Genomic DNA, 26,776 nt, shown 5'->3' with positions numbered 1-26,776 from the left:
ATTGTGGAAAAATCTTATAAGGAGGTTGTGGAGGAGTTCACTCAAACACCACCCATAGAGAAGGAAGCGACGCCTACCTTGGTCATTGCCCCAACCACCATCCCTTCAAAGGCGGGTGACGGGTCTACCCAACCCAAGGTTAGTAATTCAAGTTGGGAGGAAGTGTTGGCAGGAGCAAAGGCGGAAATCACCCTTCCTCAATTATGTGGTTTGAGAGCCAAGAAATAGGGGAACAACTGCTAGGATTGTGGATGGATTAGAAGGAAACTAGGGGTGAAGCCACATCTAGTAGTAGTGGGCGACGGCCCAAGCAGTAAGCAAGGGTATGCCTCATTGCCCCAGGAGTGGCTGATCACCGAAGCTCGAGGGAGGGTGACAGTCTCTGTTGGAGGAACTCAAATTGCAGGGGCCATTTTGGATGATGGTGGTTCTGGTCTTAACATCATGCTTGAAGCTACTAGGCAAGTCTTGGGTCTAGCAGACCAAAGAGAAGTGATTCCCTTGGGACTAGTCAGGCAAGTTCCGATCACTTTTGAGGGATGAGCATTTGAAATGAATTTTGTGGTGTTAGACCTCCCACCAATTAGAGGGGCCTATAGCTTGCTCATTTTAGAAGGCTGGTTGAGGGTAGGTCGGGTGATCCATGATTAGGGCCGAGAAAACTTGCATACCCCTAACCGGGGGGGACGATGATGTTGCCCTTGGAAAAAGGTCCCGATGAGAGTGCGAGGGGAACTGCTCTACATGACACAATTCCCATTCAAAAGGAAGGACCAAGTGACAAGGAAGAGCAGGAGGAATGGCAAGGATTCCCAGTGGTGGATGAGGCCTGGGATCCATTTGGCTCAAAAGGAGAGGTGATAGAACCTATATGGATTGGTTAAATTCCTATGAGGGGTTCCAATGCAATATGGTGGACATGGTAGAGTTGGACCCAGACCCCATTCAAGAGGTGTCCCAAGAAGAAGAGCTCTCAGCAGAAGCACTAGTATTGGATTGGATAGAATCTTTGCTCACTTTGGCCTCCTCCTCTGCACCAATGTCTCACATAGTGGTCCAATGAAATAGGGTACTCTTCTTGAGAAGGTTGGTCAAAGGAGATGCTATCTGAGCATACCTGGGTATACAGATTCGATACCACCCGGTTAATCCTAAGAATCCTTTGACTTCTTTCACTATCTTGGGCTCTGGCCAATCTACAACTGCTTGGATTTTAGCGGGGTCAGGAGAAATCCCATCCTTAGATACTATAAATCCCAAGTATTCGACATGGTCAACAGAGAAATTACACTTGCTCTTTTTTGAAAAGAGTTGGTGCTTCCTTACGATCTCCAGGACTTTACGCACATGATCTTCATGATCTGCTGCATTCTTAGAGTATACCAAGATGCCATCAAAGAAGACAAGAACAAATTTATCCAAGTATTCTCTAAGAATATCCTACATGAGGGCGATTAAACGTAGATGGGGCATTTGTTAATCCGAACGGCATGACTGTAAATTCATAATGCCCATAGCGAGTATTAAAGGCTGTCTTTGAGATATCTTGATCCTTAAATTTAATCTAGTAATATCCAGATTTGAGATCTATCGTTGTGTGAACATTTGGGTTCCACTTAACCTATCCAAAAGTTCATCAATCCTAGGGATAGGATACTTATTTTTTATTGTCAATACAAAGTCTTAACGTTCCATCTTTCTTTTTTTGAAAGAGAACGGGTGCACCCCAAGGTGAAACACTGGGTCTTACAAATCATTTCTCTAACAATTGTCTTAACTGCTCCTTAAGTTCTATGGCTTCTGGGACTGGCATCTTGTATGCACGCTAGGCTATCGGCTGAGCTCCAAGGGTTAGCTCTATCTCATAATCTACTTCATGAGTCGGAGGCATCTCAGTCAGCTCTTCTGGGAATACATCAACATACTCACTTTGACACTCTGGTCTCTTACCTTGGATTTTCTATCTACTGGATTCATTTTAACAACATAGACGACTTGCTTCTTTTGAGTCCCTTCAGCAACTTAGAAGCTTTGACTAACTACAAAACTAGGGATCCAAAAATTCCAGTTCCTTGAACTTGATTCCCGTGAAGGTTGAGGAAAGAGATGGTTCCATTGTGACAGTGAATGTCAGCCTGATTCTTATGGAGCCAATCCATTCCAAGGATTCCGTCATAGATTCCCAAGGGTAAGACTCTAAACTGGTAGTCTATTACACTCCCATCTAGATTAAACTGAATACGGTCTGTCTCTCATGGTGTGTGAAAAGAATCTTTCCACTAGCCAATTCTAATTGCATAGGTTTCCCTGTTTTCTGATCTAGGACTAACTTACACAAACATCCTGGGGAAATAAAAGAATGTGTATTGCCTGAATCAATCAAAAGCTTAAAGTGCTTATCCTTGTACTCTGCTGGAGTATGAATGACCGAGAACTGACGATTCTGCCCTTGATGTTCAATGGCGGCATAAATATGTCCTCTTTCTTCCTCCACTACATCAGCTATTGTGGCGCCTCTGGATGCTATTGTCTAGGGTGGAACTCTCTCTCTCTGGCTTCCCCAATTCTGGGAGGGGGATCTAAGACTACTCTGCATTGAGGTTGCAGGATGAGCTGGAATTCTTCTAGTGTTGCATTGTTTTGGCGCCGAGAGGGACCTTGATTAGATTGATATACAAAGGGGTTGGTCTCAACACTCTAGGACCTTGGCTTCCCTGGCCCATTGACATAGAAGGAGTTGGGTAGTCCTTGAGATGGTGCCCAAAACATTGACAACCAAAACATATGTTTTCACTTCTAAGCTCTTCCTTCTGCATCTTGGAAAGAGCCGGAGTTCCAAAAAATGTGTTCCGAGGAAAAGGCCTTCCTTCCACTCTGAAACTTCCTGTATCCTAAGTTTGATGAGGACCTTGATGTCTCTTAGGAGAGGCAAAAAGTTGGAAGTACTTCCTGGGGTTTGGAATCTTTTGAAAGACGAGGGTGCTGGCTTCGGCAGGACCTTGACAACAACAAAGGCCTTGACAAAATCCTTCGCCATCCGCGCACTGCTTTGGCCATAGAAACTGGCTTAGGATTCTTCACCAAGGTATCCAAAGGTTTGTTCATTCCTCGAATGAACCTGGCCATCAGATATTCTTCATCCAACGGTGGCGAGTATTTGAGGAGGAGAGCGAATGCCTGGCGATATTCCTTCGTAGTTCGGCTTCCCTGGGTTAGCTCCAAGAACTCATTCATCTTTGTTTCCAAGAAGCCTAGAGGACAGAATCTCTTTCTGAGGTGGGCCTTGAGATCATCGCACGTCTGGGTGTTCTGATCCAAGCGGTTTTTGTCGCACTGGTTCCTCCACGCTACTCTCGCTGTCTCTACGATCTTCAGCCTCGCAAGAGCTACCTTACTTTTTTCGTTATAACCTGTGACATCGAAGTACTCCTCCATAACTTCGATCCACTTTCCTACGGCCTCACCTAAGTGTTCTCCTTTGCCCTTGAAGGGACTTGGCTGAGATCTATGTAGAGCTTTACGATGAATGTCAAGGTCAAGCTCATCCTCATCTGTGTGAGGATCTGGCTGTCTACCCACGATTTGCACGTCTCATGATTCTGCCAAAACTATACATCGTTAAATTTTCTATTCAACTTCATTCCGAGATTCTAAGACTTAAGAAGTTAAAAATTAATTCCTTCAAACAAGGTAATCGTTCTTTTATGAGTCCACGACATATGTCCTGAGAAAACAGAACTTATTCCTTCAAACTCAATATCTGGTGCTCACAACCACTTTGACAACTAGAATTTTTACAAAACATTCTTTATTTACATAAGGTTTATAATATATACATAGAGCAACATGTCTCCAAAAAGTCAATGCCTCAATTGCATACGCATGAAGTGGCGATACTGTGATGTGGACATGCCACGATACATGGGTGCCCTCACCGCCATTGGTCCTACAATCCTACTCCTCAGGATAAAATGGCTGAGAAGCCTGAAAATATGACAAGTGACCCTAAAATCTTGAGGTGTGGGGTGATAAAGTATAACACCACGAACCACCCCTAGTCTCATCAAAACCATAGCTAAAGAGACGTTCTATCTCAACCTCACGATTGCAAAACAAGCATGGACATATTACCCTGAGAACCATATATGCTGTCGTCTCTCCACTGGGTCCAAAAAATACAGCTCCTAGAAATGATTAGCGAGACTCGCCCTGCTCGATTGAGTCCTAGCGGAGGAGAGGATATGCTCAAAATCAAAGGCAGTCATATCCTGATTTTGGGTAAGGTCGAGGATACTAGATAAGTACGGGGCATCCATCTATACAATGCAATTTATCAATTATAAGTCTTCATTCAACGAAGCTTAATCTGAATGAAATTACAACATATGAATGCACCTTTCTAAGATTTAATTATAAATTCTTGACAAAATTCGTCTTTGATTCTTAAGCTTTCAACAAAGCTCTAATACCAGTTGAGACCCCTGCCCTCTCTGTGCATCAAACTCCGGAGTGCTAGCACAACGGAAGTAGCAACCTCTTGTGCAGGGCAGAGCTTCCCACTCGGGGCCTCGCCCACGAATGTCCGGGCAAGGGACTAGTCCCGCGGTTCTTCCAAAACCGAAATCGAAAAAACTTTCTTCGCCCATAAATCATAGGCGATTCCTCCAGTAAAATCTTCTAACAAAAATTTATCTAACGGGATCAAGAGCCTTAACTATTCTTTGTATTCTGACCAAACCCTCGGGTCACATGGCCGAATCAAAGAAGGGACTTGCACTTGGTTCATAGAGATCATCCCTTTTTTCCCCTCAAGTGAGGCACAGTCGTTGATTCTTTCCCATAGAACAAGAATTACCCTATGACTTACTTCAACTATCGTAACTTGAACATAACTAAACTTTATTGTAGGAATCCATCGATCCAACCTACCGGCCCATGGGTTAGCCAACCACCCAACCACTGTATTAGTGGGATCCCTCTTTATAAAAATTTGGTTGTGTTTGTCTCGCGTACCAGGGAAAAGAGTTCCCTAGCCCCCTAGCCGGCACTCATGCAAATATATTAAATAGACACACCACTTACGCACCCAATATGAGATTGCCTTTTCTCAGATTCAACTATTTTCAAGACAGAACTGCAATAAAACCACAGTGTTTCCTCAGTATTCGAGTTCCATTGTTTTCCAATCAAGTGTCATCTAGACTCTCCGTTGAAGACCGGCTAGTCAACCAATGAGATCCAATTTCATAGTTTCTAGTTTACTTAAATAAATTTCTCGCCAATCCATGAAGATCTCCCTCAACATACACATGGGTGTCCTCGCAACCGCAAGCCCGAACATCGCCTGGTCAGAACCCTCTAGGATCCTCCTTAGGTATCCTAGCACTTCACCCAGGGACCGCTTCGTCGGCCCTCGCCCATCGTACCGGAAGCACACCATTTTTAATCGTACAAAGGCAAGTTAAGACCTTGGTAGGCTTTGCCGCCGCGAGACGTCCTTCGATGACTCCCCGTCGGCGACGACTGTTGCAACATAAACTCTCCTTAGATTAAACAATAAACCAAATGCTTCCTCCAACATTCTGGCATAAGACAGTCCTTTAAAAAAACAGAGTTTCTATGCAAGCAAGATTTTCCCATTGAGTTTGATTTCCTCTCAACGAAAAGCCATTTCACGAGAAAACATCTCTAGTATTGGTTTCACAAGACCCTTTTTTGAAAACCCAAACTTCCTCAATGAAAATCATGAATCTCGTATCTCGGTTGATCCATCCATCAATTACAATCAAACAAATTTCTAACTTATTTCTAGACAATTTCGGGTCTTATAGAGGAAATTCTCTAAATCAGACAATTATCCCTTCTTTGTACTAAAGAAATGGGAATGGTCAAGTCTTGGCTTAATTTACGATTCAAGAGATGGGCAGGTATCTTACTGACCCACCTTTCTCACATGGTCATGGTCTAGCACCGAATTACTTGAATTTATTCCTAGATTTATTTCCTAAAGATATTTCTCCATTTATCTCATAAAATAACTCCGATTTCTAATCGTAAGTATAAACATTCAACAATATGAAAATTCATTCTACTTTGGACATAAAAGAACTATAAATAATTCTACTCGTGAGTATAGAATTTAATAAGGATATTTCTTTTTCTAAATTATCCTTTAATAAATATGCATACATCATTTTATTAAAATATTCACATAGAAATATTCTTAAATATTCTCTTCTCCATTTGAACCTAGGCAAAAATATGATGAAACATTCTCTTTTTGATACCAAAATTAATTATGCATATTCCTATTTAAAGATACGATGAAAATTCTTCTTTGATAAACAAAAATATTCATGTATATACATACCATTAATATACATATTTAAAATATAACAAAAATTCCTCTTTTTAACATTTAGGCATTTATGCATACACATACTATATATGTATATTCAGAAATGTAACAAAAATCCTTCTTTTAGCATTTAAAATGTTTATCCCTAGAATATCAAGAAAATTCCTCTTTTAGCATTATTAAATTTATGCTTAAACATAATTACATAAAAATATGGTGGGTCTTCCTCTTTTTAATATAAAAATTCTTTATGCATAAACCTAAGCATAATTGCATCTAAGCATCTTGTTTATTTTTTAAAATATTCAAATATAACTTCCATATGAAAATAAATATATGAATGTTATCAATGAATAAATATAAGATTTCTTATCATAAAAACAAGTTTAAATGAATTAACCTCATTCTAAGTAGGTTAATAATCTTAAAAATACTTAATCTTCATCTCACTAGCTTGTTAGGCTTAGAGTTTTGGGTAAGAAAATGAGATTAGAATTAAGATTTATCCTTCCAAGAAGGATTTAACCATAAAAGTGAGTATTCTTTCAAAAAGAGTGATTACAAATCAAAAACAATACATTTAAGCATAGGAGATTAACATTACCTCATTTAAACAACATAAATCAAGAAGGGCATGGTTTTAAGAAAAAACCATGAAATAAAATGCTTCCTAAGCATGTAGAGAGGTTGGGAAGAAGATTAATATTAAAAGAAGAAAGTAAACATCATTGTTTCGGCTTACCCTTGGTTTTGGCTTGATTCTTTAAGGAGATGTGTAGCCCTCAAGGAAGAGGCTTGGCCACCAGGAGAAGAGGGTAATCTCCAAGTGAAGAAGAGGTTTAGTGAAGCACCAAAGCTTCACAATGGAGAGGCAAGGTAGAGGGATAAAGGAAATACACTAAAATTAGAATTACACTAGCATCTAAATACACTAAGATGAAAATACAAAGGAATGGGGTTCTATTTATAGGTGAGGGAGACCACCAACCAAGCCCAACTGGGATCTAGAGGCTTCCAGATTCAGCTTGATCTAATTTGGACACGTTTTAGACTAGTTAGGCCCATTTTTTTGATCTAGTTTGGAAGAGCAGAGAGGAGAGATGAAATATCTCATTTTTTAAATTAAAAACTAAAAAAATGATGAGGATTCTAGGTGCCTCCTTCATGAGCTCCACTCACCCTTTGTTTAGGGGATGAACTTAGGAGGATTATTATTTTGTCATATGATATGTAACCTTAGGGAAATTAAATGTGACTTTTGGGAGAAGTTGGAATGTCTTTTGGCGTTCGGCAGTTATGTTTGTGCGCAAGGAGAAGGTAGACGGATGTAAGCAGAACTGTGTTGTTTTGGGCAATGAAGAAGTCAGCAAGTTTGTCAATTTGTCGGTTGATGTTTATGTTTTTGAAGCTTTAACAGTAATGTTTATCAGTCTCATTAATGGAAGGTGTTCCTCTCTTTATAGTACTCTATGGTACAATGTTGTTCATCTTTGTTTATCTTAGAGAGAATGTGGAAGATAGAGTTTTTTGTCATATCAAAAGTCAGGTTATTTGTCATCGTGTGCAATCTACTAGGAAGTTACACTAGTTTACACTGGTGATCACACGGTGCTTGTGATGAGTTGTCATGGTCAAATTCATTTTCTTATGTGAGATTGATGAGTGCCAAATAGGTTACAAAGTAGCTGTTTGGGATGACGTTTGGAATTCTTTCAGAAGTTGTATGATTCCGACGACTGTTCAGTTTTGACCTGGAGGATTTGGGAAGACCATCTCATCCTTATTTTACAAGATCAGTAGCAAGGTGGCAAAGTACACAGCAGGAGGAAGATGACCAGAATCAGGTATTGCAGGAAGGAGGTGAAGAAATTGGGATGCAAGTTCTGAGGAAGAATCGCAGCCGGATATAGAAGAATTCGACGAAGCAGAGGAGTATGGTGGTGAACCATCAGAAAGAGATGTGTTAGAGGAAAATAGGCAGATAATTTTGTAATTCATAGGCGTAGCAGTATTACAACAGGCATTATTGGTGGCCAGGAGGAGATTGCAGTTTGATCCTTTAATAGTAGGGAGAAGAGCAGTGTTGGAAGCACCTCGACCAACCATCATCGGGGTTAGCATCATCATCATCATCAGCATCGACATAGGCAGGGTAGTTATCCCCAAATACGCTTCAAAACATGGTGGCGGCTAGAGCGGATTTATGCATCAAGTTCGAGACCTTTTTGAGAAAGTCTAAAGAAGACCCTGATTGCCACGTAGCTCAATTTGAGACAAGATGGCAAGCCAGAGGATTTGATGGAGTATATGATGCGCAAGCTAAGATGCGTCAGTTTGAGGCAACATTGGAGGGCAAAGCCATGCAGTGGTTCAGCAATTTTAATGCGACATTTTGCGGATTACAATGCATTGAGGAATGGATTTTTGAATCGGTTTCGAAAGGAGAAGACTCTGAATGAAGTGCTTTCCAAGCTAAGAGACATTAAGCAAAAGAGGGTGTTTGTGGAAGATTATGCACAGAAGTTTAATCAATATATCTGAATAGGCTCACGAATGCGAAGAGACCTACGGATGAAATGCTGGCAGGATATTTCACGAATGGGTTGCGCAAGGAGCTACGAAATGCAGTAGCAGTAGCAGGTGTGGATATTGCAACATGTGTGGATATTACAGCCGGTCTGGATGCATTGGTGGGGACACTGCCACAAGGGCAGAAAAGACATTTGGATTATCAAATCCAAGTTCAACACGGAAGAGCTCCAGGGATAAGAAGAAGAAAAAGTCAAACGGGAAGAAGAAGAAGAAGTCAAAAGATGATAGCAATGATGAGGATTCAGAGGAGGAGTCAAACACAGATTCAGACAGTTTGAATTTGGAAGAGGATTCAAAATCGGATAGTGAGGATGATTCAGACAGTGATTCAGGTTTAGATGAATATGGGAACAAAAAGAAAAAACGCAAAAAGAAATCAGTAAGAAGAAGGTGAAGGATAGTTTGGTTGAAAAGATGGTAGAAAAGAAATTGAAGGAACTGGGAGTCAAGAAGGAGTCAAGTAGTAAGACAAGTCACTGTGACATCTGTGATAAGGATGGCCATAAGACAAAAGACTGTTGGTATAATCCAAAATTTAGGGGAGTAATCCTTGAAAGGATATAGCAGAAGATTCATCAGCAGAACATGGTGCAAGCCATAAACATCCGTATCTACATCCATACATCCACATCCACATCCACATCCACATCCACATTCACATTCACATCCATATATCCACATCTACATGCATACATCCATTATCACGTCCTCATTCATATATCCACATCCACATACATACATACATCCACATCCACATACATACATCCATTATCACGTCCTCATTCATATATGCACATCCACATACATACATACATCCACATCCACATTCCCATTCACATCTATACATTCACACACATACATACATCCACATTCACATCTACGCATATACATCTTCATGCATACATCCATTTTCACATTCATACATCTACACTCCCATCTCCACATTCACACATCCACATACATCCATTTCCACATTCCCATTCATATAACCCCATATGCCTTCACATCTAATCTTTTACATCACATCCATTCTTGCCCTATCACAACCCATATACATCTTATCCTATCACATACACTTCTTACCTCATCCCATACACATCTTATCACATCTTAATTCATCTTATCACCTGTTAACTTATTTCATAAGCATCTTATCACCTCTTATCACCTCTTATACACCTCTTATCACATCCTATCACATCTCATATCTATTTATAGAATACAAGAGAATTCTTATATTTGATATAAGATTTCTTTACACATTTATTTATGCATAAATTCCATTTAAGGAGATTAATACTTTCGAAGTAAAAATCAATCTTTTATGCATCTTCATATGCATAAATTCAATTTAGATGAGAATGACACTTTTGAATCAATCTTTTATGCATCTTCCTATGCATAAATTCAATTTGGTAGGAATTACACTTTTAGAATAAAAGAATTTCTCTTATGCATCTAAGTTATGCATAAAATCCATTTATGATGAAAATCACACTTTTAGTATAAAAAGAATATCTTTTATGCATACTTCTATGCATGAAATCCAAATATGATAAAAGTAACACTTTTATAATAAAATAATCAACTCTTATGCATACTTCTATGCATGAAATTCAATTGTGATAAAAGTAACACTTTTATAATAAAATAATCAACTTTTATGCATACCTCTATGCATGAAATCTAGATATGATAAAAGTAACACTTTTATAATAAAATAAACAACTCATGCATACTTCTATGCATGAAATTCAATTGTGATAAAAGTAACACTTTTATAATAAAATAATCAACTTTTATGCATACCTCTATGCATGAAATCCAAATATGATAAAAGTAACACTTTTATAATAAAATAATCAACTCTTATGCATACTTCTATGCATGAAATTCAATTGTGATAAAAGTAACACTTTTATAATAAAATAATCAACTTTTATGCATACCTCTATGCATGAAATCCAAATATGATAAAAATAACACTTTTATAATAAAATAATCATCTTTTATGCATACATCTATGCATGAAATTCAAAAAGTAACACTTTTATAATAAAATAATCATCTTTTATGCATACATCTATGCATGAAATTCAGTAACACTTTTATAATAAAATAATCATCTTTTATGCATACCTCTATGCATGAAATTCAATTATGCTAAAAGTAACACTTTTGTAATAAAATAATCATCTTTTATGCATACCTCTATGCATGAAATTCAATTATGCTAAAAGTAACACTTTTGTAATAAAATAATCATCTTTTATGCATACCTCTATGCATGAAATTCAAATATAATAAAAGTAACACTTTTATATTAAAATAATAATCTTTTATGCATAACTCTATGCATGAAAATCAATTATGCATAATATAAAAATCAATTTCTCTATGATTACAATGAATATCTTCAATTAATCTAGGATGATAATTCCTAGAATATGGTGGGAAGTCCTCTTTTCATGCTTTGAATGAAATTATTTTATGCGTAATTTTTATAAAATTTTTGCCATAGCTCCGCTGCTATGACTGATAAATCTCAATTTTTCTAAGGGATAAAGCTTATCTTTAAGAAATAATTAGAATGATCCCTAATTGGATCAATAATCCATAATGGATTGAATCATCAATATTCATGAAATACATAAACTAAAAGCATAGAAAAAAGCCATTAATTTGGCCTCAAGTATAGATTAATCTTAGATTAAGGAAAAGCTTTATGAAAAGCTTCATTTGGATTGAGAATGGGTCATGAGTATGACCATTTCTTGAGTGAGAGAGAGAAATTACATAAAAACCATTTGAATTAAGCATAAATGAAAATTTATGTAATTCTTAACTATCATTAATCAATTAACTTCAATAGCATTCATCAAATTATGTAACTCTTCACTACCATTCGTCAATTAACTTCAATAGCATTCAAAAACCATTCCAATTAGGCTTCTCAAGCTTGAGAGGGGTTGAGAAGAGAGAAACATTGAGAAATTATAGAAAAGATCAAAATTCACCATTTACCTTACAAATTGCTTGATTCTTTGTTCACGGTAGAGGCCCCCAACCAATCAATTGGTTAAGTATGTTGATGGAGCCACCAATGGGGATTGAAGAAAGAGGAAAGCTCCAATTTCTTCAATTTGGAGAGAATTTTAGAGAATAGTAGAAATTAGCATTATTTCAGCATAACTCTAGTATAGTAAAATTCTTCTATTTTTTTCAAAGGACTCATGTTCTATTTATAGGAGAGAAAAGCTCTAACCAAAGCTAACTGAATTCTAGAATTTTCCAGATTCAGTTTGGTTGAATTTGGACTAGATTTGGATCTAGTTTGGTTCCTTTTTTATTCGTCGGTTTGGTTCCATTTTGATTTGGTTTGATTCAAGAGAGAGGAGAGATAAAAATATCACATTATTTTTTAGTTTAAAACTCATTCAAGCATGTGAAATATGCACCTCCTTCAATGGACTCCCCTTCCTTACATATGTGTCAAAATGGAATCATTATACCCAAAATATCTCATATTTTTAATATTGCTCATAGTTTTTTACTAATAAACCTTGTACATTTTCAACTCTTCATCTTATGTGAGCATTTACTCATTTTTGGATACCCAAAATATCTCATATTTTTGATATTACTCATAGTGTCTTACTAATAAACCTTGTACATAGTCAACTCTTCATCTTATGTGAGCATTTACTCATTTTTGGGTATCTTCTTTTACAAATTGGATTTATCTCCTCCCTACACATGGATTGATGCTATTGGCCCATAGGAACCTTAATTGGACCATAATCTAAAAATTTCTGAAAATCTAGACCCTTAGGCTAAGGTCCTTTATACCCATTTCCAATAAATTCCAATTGCACATTGGAAAGTTCTTTTTGAATTTCTGTTTAGGGGAATTCATTTTAATAATATGAGAAATTTTTCTATCTAAAAATATTCAAAATCTGAATATTCTCTCTCTAGAATATTTTCTCTCTCTATGTCAAAATAGGTAGAGACAAGATCTTTTATATTTCTGAAGAGGGGATTGATTACAGGGGAAGATGTTGGACATCTTGAGAGGCTGGGGAGGAATCTTACATTCTCTCCCACTTAAAAAACGTGAGATGCCCTCATCTCGCAAACTGGGGTAATTTCGTAAAATGCACGAATATGAGACTGAGAGAAAATTTTAATTAAGATTAACCACCAAGAAAAGTCTCAAAGAGAGTAAGACTCAAGACAAGAACAAAGATTTCAACTTTATTCATTCTTGGAACATATACAGTAAAGATAGAAGAATTTTTTACACTTCCATAAGCCCGTCCATCATATTGTCACAAAAGCAGCACTCACAAGCTGCACACGTATAAGGTAATTCATCTATGGGAATAATTCGGCCGGTTATTGCAGCACCTATCTCACTGGTATGAGGTGACCTATTAAAAGGACCTCTGAGAGGCAAGCCAAAAACGGGATAAAGGCATATCTTATGATGATGAGGAAGAAAACACGCCAGTAAGAAGACCCGCTTAGAAAACCCAACATGCCTTGATCTCATCACGTAGTAGTATCGGGGTCCCAAACCCAAAGCTTCAATAACCATAGCCAAGAGAACATTGTTACGAAAGTGCTGTTGACCCCACGGTGTTACCCTAGTTATGTCTTGATAGGTCCGCCATTTGGTCTGAGCTACAGAAGTTCCCAAGTGAGGGAAAAGTGAGTACTCATACAGTTCTATAAAATCCTTCTTCACAGACTCACTTGCATCTTGAAGGTGAGAAATCATCATGGATAAAACCAATTCCTGCTGCCAAGCCATAAAGGAGATTAAGAAAGAAAGGAGATCGATGGAAGGAGTGACAAGTAAAAGTTATGACTTATATAAAGAAGGAACTAGCGTAACCTAGAAGCCACCGGGGTATCTTGCCATTGAAGTTTTACCGTCTCTCCATGATTTGGGTTTGGCACAAATTTCTATAGAAGGCATTAAGAACTTTGAGATGAGGAGATAAAAGAAGTTCGTAGGCTGTCATCTACTTTCTTTGGTCCACAATATCTGGGGGATAACTACTTATACTCTCCAAGAGATAAAGAACTTCTTTTGGTCCGTACTCAAATGAAGACCATATCTGCTTCTTTGAATTCTCTGACTGTCCTCTTCTTATCTGTATACTGTTTCTGTCGATCCTGGGCAGCTTTTATATCTTTATGAATTGCCTGCATCTGTTGCTCTATGTCATTAAGCATTTGACTGGTTATCTCTCGACCCTAATCAATGGGTCGGACCTAGTTAATGGAGTTAAGCAATCTTGTCCGAGACGGACCCTGATTAGATTGCTATGAAGGAATTGGTCTCTGAATTTGGGTTCTTGACTTCCCTGTGCCCTTGTCATGGCAGGAGTCGGGCAGTCTTTTAACTGATGACCAAAACCTTGGCATTCAAAACACCGGTTCTCACTTCTGAACTCATCGTTCTGAAACCTTAAAACAGGTGGGCTCCTGAGAAGGTATTCTGGGTAAAGTGTCTTCCCTTTTTAAACAGAATCTTTCTTTTATTTAGAGAGGGAATAATTATAAGATCAGAAAAGGAGATTCTTACTCATGTATACCTTGAAGGCTGGGGGAGGAATCTTACATCCACTTAAAAAGTGCGAGATGTCCTCATCTCGCAAGTAGAGGACAACTCTTTTGCTTAAGATCCAATTTATTCTGGGGTTCCTTATATTCTGGTCAACCCAACAGAATATGGGGATAAATATCCCTTATATAGAACTCATCATTAAATAACAATTCATTCAGATCATATCATTCCTATCTTTAACACGATAATGGTCCATTAGACCGAAAAATTTCCTTCTGAACATTCCTCCACGGGAATTTTAGTTAAGCAAGTTCTCAATTTGTCATCCCTTAACTTGATCTACCATCTCAAGTATTAACAGTAGCAATTTGACAGCACAATCCACTAATCTCATAGTGATTTGCTGAAATCATTATCATCATTTATCATTATAGGGACTCGTCCCAATCATCCACATTGTGGTTTCGCTCAGCTTATTACATTTCAACCCATTTTCAGGGATCATCATTTTTCAATCAGAATCCAAATCAATTCATCAGTTCCCAAACAGAATTAAAATCATATCAACCACATTCGAATTCATCAACTGGATAGCATTAATGATTATAATTTCAAGTCTTAGATTTACTCGTATATACTGCCAGTAAAGAGCTGCAGTTATACCTTTGGTATATACGGATAGTCATGATACTCGAAACTATAATGTAAATACCATCATGTCTAGGCCTCAAGCAAGTCAGGGTTCCATACAATTGCGGTACTTCCATCTAAAAACCCAATTACTAAATTACGAATTTTTTAGTTTGAATATCAAATTGTATGAATTATATCACACAATTACAACCTTTTTGTGTTTCTTGATAAATTTTTGACATATTTGTCTTCTCAGTTGATCTTTATTAGCCAAATGGCTCTGATACCAACTCTGAGATCCCTGTTCCCATGGCGCAACGGATTCGGGGTACTAGGAGCGGAAGTAGCACATCTTGGGCAGGACAGGGTCCCACACTCGGGGCCTCGCCCACACAGATATCCGGACAAAAGACTAATCCGTTGGTTTTTCCAAAACCGAATCCGGAAAAAAACTTCCCTTATCCGGAAAGCACGGGCGATTCCACCAGGATAACTTTTTACTCTAACGTAGTCAAGACCATTACTGATCAACTGATCCGACTGCACCTTTAAAGGTACTTGGTCAGATCAAGGAAGAAACTTGCACTTGGATCATTGGGATCAACGCTTTTTCCCCCCATCAAGAGGCACAGCCGTTGATTCCTATCCATAGAACAATTACTATCCGAGATTTACTTTATCTATCGTAGTAATAGAAATTGAGTCTCGATTTACGGATCCATCAGTCCAGCCTAACCCCATCCAGTCCCATGGGTTAGCCAACCTCCCAACCACTGTAGTGATGGGATCCAATTAAGAATTTGGTTAGGTTTTTTCCCGGGTACCAAGGAAAAGAGTTCCAAGGCCCCCTAGCCGGAAGTTCATGCAAACATAAAACTAGTCACACCACTTACACACCCAATATGAAATTGCCTTTTTCTTAGCATCAGCTAACAACAATCCTTTAATGAATGATACAAGAGAGAATGTTATACACTATGAAGAGAGTTCTCCCCTTTTCTCCTCCTTGGGTGTCATCCTCGTCTAATTCCCATCCCCTCATCATGTTGTGTAGAGGGAAAATCTTTTGTCAGAAAAAGGGAGATGGTTCTCAAAGAGGATCTCGCCTTGCCTTGGGAAAGGGAGAGGAGGGGTGTTTCCTCTATGAGTACCCTCGGAGTTGGCCATGCACATTGTAAGTGCCACTGGTAGTTAGAGGACCCGATGGGTAAGAGATGTCAAAGGACACCAGCGGTGTGACGACGATCGGAGTGTGGTCACGGGAGGTCGGAGGTGATAGTGGGAGGAGTTGCTCTTGGTGGAGTGTGGATGACTTGGCTTCTTGTCCACACACACAATATTTGGACATCATGTCCAAAGCATACAGTCATATTCCCTAAAGCCTTCTGATGATCTCAATGCAAGAAAGTATCTCATCTCATCCAAATCCTTTTAGGGGACTTCATGTTAATTTTAAAGGATAACTTTGTATCAAAAAATATATCAAAATTGTATTATCTCTCTCTAGAATATTTTCTCTCTCTAGCCAAAAACAAGGAAAAACAATGCCTTCTTGCATTATGAAAAAGGGGATGATCATAGGGGACTGAAAGGAGAACTTATTCATCTTTAGGGACTAAGGAGGAACCTTAGATTCTCTCCCACTTGAAAAATGTGAGATGTGCTCATCTTGCAAAGTGGGGGTAATCCTTTACCAGTTGATCTTCTTTTTCCCTAGTGGCGTCCTCTAAAGGGTAGAACTTCCACTTGACCAAAAATTCTCTAAGGACTCTATTCCTAAGAGCCTTCTCCCGAACATCTAGGATATCTTCGGGTTAGAGTTCCATCTAACCTTGAGTCAAAAAAGTCAACTGCTCATCATCTAGCACATGACTCAAGCTGGGTACATACTTTTTAAGCAAACTGACATGGAACACATTATGTACCTTCAGATGGGGAGGTAGAAGAAGTTCATAAGCTAGATGTCCTACTTTCTTTGTAACTGCATCATACGGTCCACACTATCTAGGAGATAGCTTTTTGTACTTCCCTAGAGATAAAGAACTTCTTTTGGGTCGTACTCGAATGAAGACTATATCTGATTCTTCAAACACTCTCTCCATTATCTTCTTATCAGTATACTACTTTTGTCTATCCTAGACAACCTTAATATCTTTGCGAATTGATTGCATTTGCTGCTCCATATCATCTAGCATCTGTCTGGACATCTCGACCCTGATCAATGGGTCAGACCAAGTTAATGATGTGAGGCAATCTTGTCCGGACAGAGCTTTGAAAGGGCTCATTCCAATACTTCGGTGATAAGAGGCAATATAAGCAAACTCAACTAGATGTAAGTAGCTTAACCACTTCCTGGGTTCTCTACCACAGCATGATCGAAGGATATCTTCTATTACTTGGTTCACTCTTTCTATCTAGCCATCTGTCTCGAGGTGATAGGCTATACTGAGATCTAAGAAAGTTCCCACTGCTTCAAAGAATGCAGTCTAGATCCTTGACGTAAACTTAGGATCTCTATCATCCACTATCCTTCTGGGGGGTAAGCCATGCAACTTGAAAATCTCCTTAAGGAAGACTCACTGCAGTGTAGGTTTCTTTTACTGGAATCAGATGGGCAACCTTGGTTAGTCTATCAGCTACCACAAAAATGGAGTTGTAACCTGATTGCACTGACGGTAGTCCAGTAACAAAATCCATACTGACACATTCCCACTTCATCTATGGAATGTCTAAGGGATGCAACTTTCCTGGCATCTTAACTCTTTTTGCCTTGACTCTTTGACATACTAAACACTGACGCACATGATTAAGTACATCCCTTTTGAGTCCTGGCTAAAAGAAACTCTTCTTTACAGACATGTAGGTCTTTATGAAACCTGGATGTCCAGCTATTGGGCTATCATGGGCTTCTCTCAGAAACTCTTCTTTACAGACATGTAGGTCTTTATGAAACCTGGATGTCCAACTATTGGGCTATCATGGGCTTCTCTCAGAATGTTTCCATTTGTTTCCTCATCATTGGGAATGCATAGCCGATTATTGTAATACATGCATCCTTTGTCCAATCTATACCCGAGAATTGACTCCTTTCATGAGGAGCCTTGCTTTCCTGCATAAGTAGGGTAGTAATAGGGGCAAAGAATTTGTCCCTACTCTCTTGCTTCACTGATTAATGGATTTGACACCAATGTTATTGTAAGAAAGGAGGCTTTCCTATACTGAGCGCATTTGCTACCACAATTTTCTTCCTTGGCCGGTACTTAATCTCAAAATCAAATTCCTGCAAGGTTTGCATCCACCTTCTTTGACGCATGTTGAGATCCTTTTGGGTGAAGATCCACTTCAGACTTTGATGATCTGTCATCAAGGTGAATCTCTGTCCCAAGAGATAATGTCTCCACTGCTTTAGAGCATAAACTAATGAAAGTAACTCCAAGTCATGGAAAACATAATTTCTCTCATGCGTTCTGAGTTTTCTGGATTCATAGGGTACTGCATGACCTTCCTGCATGAGTGCACCTCCTAGGAAAAAACCACTAGCATCTGTTACTAGTTCAAAGGGTATGGAAAAATCTGGCAATTTAAGAACATGGTTGGTTACTAAGGTTGTCTTCAGCTTATCAAAAGCACTCTGACACATAGCGGTCCAATGAAATAGAGTACTCTTCTTGAGAAGGTTGGTCAAAGGAGATGCTATCTGAGCATACTTGGGTATAAAGATTCGATACCACACCCAGTTAATCCTAAGAATTCTCTGACTTCTTTCACTATCTTGGGCTCTGGCTAATCTACGAGACTGTTTATATTTTAGCGGGGTCAGGAGAAATCCCATCCTTAGATACTAAAAATCCCAAGTATTTGACATGGTCAAATAGAGAAAGTGCACTTGCTCTTTTTAGTTGGTGCTTCCTTAGGATCTTCAGGACTTTACACACATGATCTTCATGATCTGCTGCATTCTTAGAGTATACCAAGATGTCATCAAAGAAGATAAAAACAAATTTATCCAAGTATTCTCTGAGAATATCCTACATGAGGGCGATTAAACGTAGCTGGGGCATTTGTTAAAATCTGAACATCATGACTGTAAATTCATAATGCCCATAGCGATTATTAAAGGCTGTCTTTGGGATATCTTGATCCTTGATTTTGATCTAGTAATATCCAGATTTGAGATCTATCTTTATGAACATTTGGGTTCCACTTAACCTATCCAAAAGTTCATCAATCCTAGGGATATGATACTGTTTTTTATTGTCAACTAATTTATTCCTCTGTAAAATCAATACAAAGTCTTAACGTTCCATCTTTCTTTTTTTGAAAGAGAACGGGCGCACCCCAAGGTGAAACACTAGGTCTTATGAATCATTGCTCTAACAATTGTCTTAACTACTCCTTAAGTTCTATGGCTTCTGGGACTGGCATCTTGTATGCACGCTAGGCTATTAGCTAAGCTCCGAGGGTTAGCTCTATCTCATGATCTACTTTTCACGAGTCGAAGGCATCTCAGTCAGCTCTTCTGGGAATACATCAGCATACTCACTTCTTAGCCTTGGATTTTCTGTCTACTAGATTCATTTTAACGACATAGACGACTTGATTCTTTTGAGTCCCTTCAGCAACTTAGAAGCTTTGACTAACTGCAGAACTACAGATCCAAAAATTCCAGTTCCTTGAACTTGATTCCCCTGAAGGTCGAGGAAAGAGATGGTTCCATTGTGACAGTGAATGTCAACTTGATTCTTACGGAGCCAATCTGTTCCAAGGATTTCGTCATAGATTCCCAAGGGTAAGACTCTGAACTGGCAGTCTGTTACACTCCCATCTAGATTAAACTGAATACGGTCTGTCTCATGGGGTGTGAAAAGAATTTTCCCACTAGCCAATTCTACTTGCATAGGTTTCCTTTTTTTCTGATCTAGGACTAACTTACGCAAACATCCTGGGGAAATAAAAGAATGTGTACTGCCTGAATCAATCAAAAGCTTAAAGTGCTTACCCTTATCCTCTGCTGGAGTATGAATGACCGAGAACTGATGATTCTGCCCTTGATGTTCAATGGCGGCATAAATATGTCCTCTTTCTTCCTCCACTACATCAGCTATTGGCGGCTCTGGCTGCTATTGTCTGAGGTGGAACTCTCTCTCTCTCTCTGGCTTCCCCAATTCTAGGAGGGGAATCTGAGACTACTCTGCATTGAGGCTGCATTGAGGCTGAGCTAGATATCTTCTAGGGTTGCACTGATTTTGGCAAGAGGGACCTTGATTAGATTGATATACAAAGGGGTTGGTCTCAGCACTCTAGGACCTTGGCTTCCCTAGCCCATTGACATAGGAGTTGGGCAATCCTTGAGATGGTGCCCAAAACCTTGACAGCCAAAACATCTATTTTCACTTCTAAGCTCTTCTTCCTTTTGCATCCTGGAGAGAGCCGGAGTTCTAGAAAATGTGTTCCAAGGAAAAGGCCTTCCTTCTATTCTAAAACTTCGCGTATCGTGAGTTTTATTATAGGACCTTGCTATCTCTTAGGAGGCGAAAAGTTGGAAGTACTTCATGGGGTTTGGAATCTTTTGAAAGACGAGGGTGCTGGCTTCGGCAGGACCTTGACAACAAAGGCCTTGCCATCCACACTGCTTCGGCCATAGAAAATGGCTTAGCATTCTTCACCAAGGTATCCAAAGGTTTGTTCATTCCCCAAATGAACCTGGCCATCAGCTGTTCTTCATCTAGCGGTGGCGAGTATTTGAGGAGGAGAGCAAATGCCTGGTGATATTCCTCCGTAGTTCGGCTTCCCTGGGTTAGCTCCAAGAACTCATTCATCTTTGTTTCCAAGAATCCTAGAGGACAAAATCTCTTTTTGAGGTAGGACTTGAGATCATCCCACGTCTGGGTGTTCCGATTCAGGCGGTTTTTCTCGCAGTGGTTTCTCCACTATGAGACCCCTGCCCCCTCTGCGGTGTCCCGGCGGCGAAAGCAGCGTCGGCCTCCCATGCGGGCCGGGGATCCACACTCGGGGCCTCGCCCATGGATGTCTCAACGAGAGGCTAGCCCGGGCGGTTCCTCCAAAACTAAGCTCGGAAAAACTCCCCTCGCCCAGAAGGCACGGGCGATTCCACTATGGGAAAACTTCTAACGGGGGAATTACTCTAACGAGTCAAAATCTTAACTAGTTAAACTGATCTGGCCAAACCTGAAGTCACATGCTCAGATTAAGAAGAGACTTGCACTTGGTCCATGGAATCACCGCTTTTTTTCTTCTTTAACAAGGCACAGCCGCCGCTGATCCCCTCCCACAGAACAAGGTCTTCTCAGGACTTAATCTAGCTATTGTAACTAATCGCATCTAGTTGTTTTGCAAGAATCCTCCCATCCAGCCAACCGGCCCATGGGTTAGCCAACCACCCGACCACTGTGTTGGTGGGATTCCTTTATAAAGATTTGATTATATTTTTGCCCGGGTACCGAGGAAAAGAGTTCCCAGGCCCCCTAGCCAGCAATTCATGCAAAAATTAAGGCAGGCATACCATGTACACACCTAATATAAAATTGCCATTTATAACAGATTTGGCTAGCTTTAAAACAATCCTTCAATGAAAATTATAATATTACTAATCATCATCCTCCAAAATTTCAAGTCCATTGTATTACAAAATGGGTCCTTTGGACTCTCCGTTGAAGACCAGCTGGCCAACCAACGAGATCCAGTATCAAAATTTGATTCACAAAAATCTTTCCTTTTAGTCCATCCGAATCTTCCTCGACGTACGCATGGGTGTCCTAGCAACCGCGAGCCCGTGCATCACCTGGTTAGAACCCTCTAGGATCCTCCTTAGGTGTCGTAGCACTTCACTCAGGGACCGCTTCATCGGTCCTCACCCATCGTACCCAGAAGCGCACCATTTTAACCGTATCGAGGCTAGTCAAGACCTCGGCAGGCTTTGTCGCGAGCGACGTCCCTTGACGACTCCCCGCCAGCTGTTCCAACGAACCTCCTCTTAGTAAAACACATGCCAAATGCTTCCTCTAGCATTCTGGTGTAAAACAGTCCTTTAAATTAAAAACAGAGGTTCCAATGCAAGTAAAATTCCTAGTTTGAGATTGGTTCCACAAAACCCCTTTTTCCATAATTCACAGTTTCATAACGAGGATCCTTGATCACTCATCAGGGTAATCTACCCATCATTTTGTCTGATTGTCCAACTAGATTCTTGGTGAGTTCGGTCAAAGGAAAACTAGTTTAGTTCGACGGTAGTCTATTCTTTGTATTTAGGAATTGGAATTGGTCAATCACGAAGTTTTTGCTTAATTCAGATCGAGACATGGACAAGTAGGTTTACTGTCCGTCCCTCTCGTAGTCAAACTAATTTCATTCGGTTTAATTCTAACAAGGTTCCCTTTAGATAAACATCTAATTTTTGGGTAAATACCAATTTAGTGATTTTACCAATTAAAATATCTAAAGATATTCTTTCAGCCACATAATTTCTCGACCTTAATTCCTTAGGTAGAATTATGGTGGAAATTCATCTTTTGACACTAAAAATTAATTCAAATCCTTCTTTTCTTAAATATCATAAAAATTCTTCTTTTGACTAAATATCGATATCTATTTTTTTTAATAAACTTGAAATCCCTCTTTTTCTCATTTAATGAGTGCAATCCAATTATCATGGGAATTCCTCTTTTATCATAAATTAAATCTATCTAAATTCCTCTTTAAATTAAATAAAAATATTTAATATTCCAAATATACCAAGGACTCTTATTTTTCTATTTAAATGATTGAATTACAAATATGACGGGAATTCCTCTTTCATCATTTAAATCTATTCATGGATAAAATAATTTTAACTAAAATTTCTCTTAAAAATTACATAAAAATATCCATTAATTCCATTATGCTAGAAATTCCACTTTTCTCATTTAAATGACTGAATTCCAAATATGGTGGAAATTTCTCTTTCATCATTTAAATTTATCTATAAATTAAAAAAATTTTAACTAAATTTTCTCTTAAAAATTAAATACAAATCTCCATTAATTCCATTATACTAGAAATTCCACTTTTCTCATTTAAATAATTGAATTCCAAATATGGTGGAAATTTCTCTTTCATCGTTTAGATTTATCTATGCATAAAAATAAATTTAACTAAAATTCTTCTTTAATTTTTAAATAAATATCCATTATTTTAGTATTCCAAATTTTCTCTTTCTTCATTGGAATACATGGATTTCCATTATCATGGGAATTTCTCTTTTATCATAAAAATGAATTACTAGGAATTTCTCTTTTTCCTAATTAACTATTTATGCATAAACATTAAAAATCAAATTTTCCATGGTTATGATTAACCTAGGATGACTAATCCTAGAATATGGTAGGAAGTTCTCTTTTCATATTATGCATGAAAATGATTTATGTGTTAATTTTTTAGAAATTTTGCCACAGCTCCGCCTGCTATTACTGATAATTTTTAATAATTTTGAAAAGCATAAGGTTCAATAATACAATATGATAGAATAACTATCATTTGGACTAATATCCAATTTATGGACTTAATCCCCAAGTTTATCATAATTTAAGTAACATAAAAGCATTAAAAAGCCACGTTTTTGGCCTCTAATTTGACAAGCATAGAGTTTACTTAGAATTGAGAATTACTTCATGAGAAACATCATTTGAATATAGAATTCGTCATAGGAATGACCATTCTTTGGGGGAGAGAGATACATACTTTAAAAAAAATATTTTAATTTAAGCATAAATGTAAACTTTATGTGATTAATCATTAAAATTCATTAGAGAGCTTCATTTGCATTGAAGAACCATTCAATTGAATACTTCTCAAGCTTGAGAGGGGTTGAGAAGTGAAAAACATTTAGAAGATTAAGAAAAATCATAAAGTTACACCTTACCTCTTGTTTTGCTTGATTCTTAGTCTTAGGAGAGGCCCCCAACCAATCAATTGGTTAGTATGTTGAGGAAGGCTCCAAAGAAGGTTAAAGAGACAGAGAAGCTCCAATCTCTCCCAATTGTAGAGGATTTTTAGAGGATAATAGAAAATATGCTTATTTTAGAGTAATATTGGCATGGTCTAGTTCACAGATGAGAATACAAAAGAATGAGGGTCTATTTATAGGTGAGGGAGGCCACTAACTGAGTCCAACTAGGTTCTAGAATTTTCTAGCTTTAGTTTGCCTGAATTTGGACAAGATTTGGACGAGTTTGACTCTCTTTTTGATTTGGTTTGATCTAGGAGAGAGGAGAGATAAAAATATCTTAATGTTTTTGAGTTTAAAACTCCTTCACATGTGTGAAATAGGTGCCTCCTTGAAGGCTCCCCCTTTCCTTACCAAGGTGTCAAAAATGAATGATTACTCTAAAATATCTCATTTTTTAAGTAATATCTCATAATTTTTAACTAATAAATCTTGTACTCAGTCAACTCTTCATCTTATGTGGGCATTTACTCATTTTTGGGTATTTTCTTTTATTCATTGGATTTATCTCATCCCAACACTTGGAATAATCTTATTGGTCCATAGGAACCTTAATTGGACCATAATCTAAAATTTTTAGAAAATCTTGACCCTTAGGCTGTCTTTTAAATCATTTTAATTAATCCCAATTGCACCTTGGAAAAATTATTTTGATTTTTTGTTTCAGGGAAACATATTTTTGATATTTGTAGAATTTATATATCCAAAAATATCTCAATATTGCATAAGAGCACCGCCTAAGGCAAACCCACTGGCATCAGTAACTACCTCAAAGGGTTTGGTAAAATCTGGCAATTTAAGGATAGGGTTGGTTACTAGCTGTCTTCTATTTATCAAAGGCACTCTAACCTATTGCATTCCACTAAAAAAGTGTACTCTTCTTGAGAAGGTTAGTTAAAGGGGATGCTATCTGAGCATACCTGGGTATAAAGATCCTATACCATCCAGTTAATCCTAGGAATCCTTTAACTTCCTTTACTGTCTTGGGTTCTGGCCATTCTACGACTGCTTGGATCTTTGCAAGGTCTGGAGAAATCCCATCTTTTGATACTATGAGTCCCAATTATTCCACCTGGTTAACAAAGAAAGAACACTTGCTCTTTTTTGCAAAGAGTTGGTGTTTCCTTAGGATTTCGAGGACCTTGCGCACATGATCTTCATGATCTGCAGCATTCTTTGAGTATACCAAGATATCATCAAAGAAAACAAGAACAAAATCATCCGAGTATTCTCTGAGAATATCTTGCATAAGACAATTAAATGTTGTCGAGGCATTAGTCAATCCAAACGGCATGACTGTGAACTCATAATGCCCATAGCGAGTATTGAATGCTGTCTTTGGAATGTCCTGCTCCTTGATTCTGATCTGGTAGTACCCGGATTTGAGATCTATCTTTGTGAACATTTGGGTCCCACTTAACCGATCCAAAAGTTCATCAATCCTAGGAATAGGATACTTATTTTTAATTGTTAATTGATTCAATCCTTTGTAGTCAATACAGAGTCTTAACGTTCCATCTTTCTTCTTTTGAAAGAGAACGAGCACACCCCAAGGTGAGACACTAGGTCTGATGAATCCCTGCTCTAACAGTTGTCTTAACTGCTCCTTAAGTTCTATGGCTTCAGGGACTGGCATTTTGTATGCACATTGTGCTACTGGCTTAGCTCGGAGGGTTAACTCGATCTCATGATCTACTTCGCGAGATGGAGGCATCTCAGTCAGCTCTTCAGGAAACACATCTGCAAACTCAACCACTCTGGTTCTTTAGCCTTGCATTTTATGTCTACTAGATTCATCTTAACGACATAAACAGCTTCTCTTTCTGAGCCCTTTTAATAATTTGGAAGTCTTGACTAATTGTAGCACTGGGGATCCGGAAATTCCAATTTCTTGAACTTTATTCCGGTGAAGGTCAAGGAAAGAGATGGTTCCTTTTGTGATAATGAATATCAGCTTGATTCTTACAGAGCCAATCCATTCCAAGGATTCCATCATAGACTCCCAAGGGTAGGACTCTGAACTGGCACTCTGTTACGTTCCCATCTAGGATAAACTGAATAAGGTCTGTCTCAAGGTGTGTGAAAAGAATCTTTCCCACTGGACAATTCCACTTGCATAGGTTTCCTTGATTTTTGATTTAGGGCTAAATTATGCAGACATCCTGGGAAAATAAAAGAATGAGTACTGCCTGAATCAATCAAAAGCTTGAATTGCTTACCCTGGTACTCTGTTGGAGTCTAGAGGACTGAAAATTGATGGTTATTCCCCTGATGCTCTATTGCTCCATAGATCTGTCCTTTTTCTTCCTCCACTTCATCAGCTATAGTGACTGCTCTAACTGCTGCAGTCTGCGGTGGAACTCTCTCTCTTTGGTTGTTCCAATTTTGGGAGGGAGTTCAGAGACTGCTTTGCATGGAGGCTGCAGGCTGAGCTGGCACTCTTCTGGGGTTGCCTTGATTCTGGCACGGGGGACCCTAATTGGACTGATACGAAGGAGCTTGTCTTTGAATTCTGGGACCCTGGCTTCCTTGGCCCACAGAAGGAGATGGGCAATCCTTGAGCTGGTGCCCAAATCCCTGACGTCCGAAGCACCTGTTCTCACTTCGAAGCTCT

Source organism: Cibotium barometz, chromosome 62 (assembly GCF_041138505.1).
Source record: "Cibotium barometz isolate CiBa-2024 chromosome 62, ASM4113850v1, whole genome shotgun sequence".
Classification (NCBI taxonomy): Eukaryota; Viridiplantae; Streptophyta; class Polypodiopsida; order Cyatheales; family Cibotiaceae; genus Cibotium; species Cibotium barometz.
Note: the sequence above shows the minus strand (reverse complement) of the source record.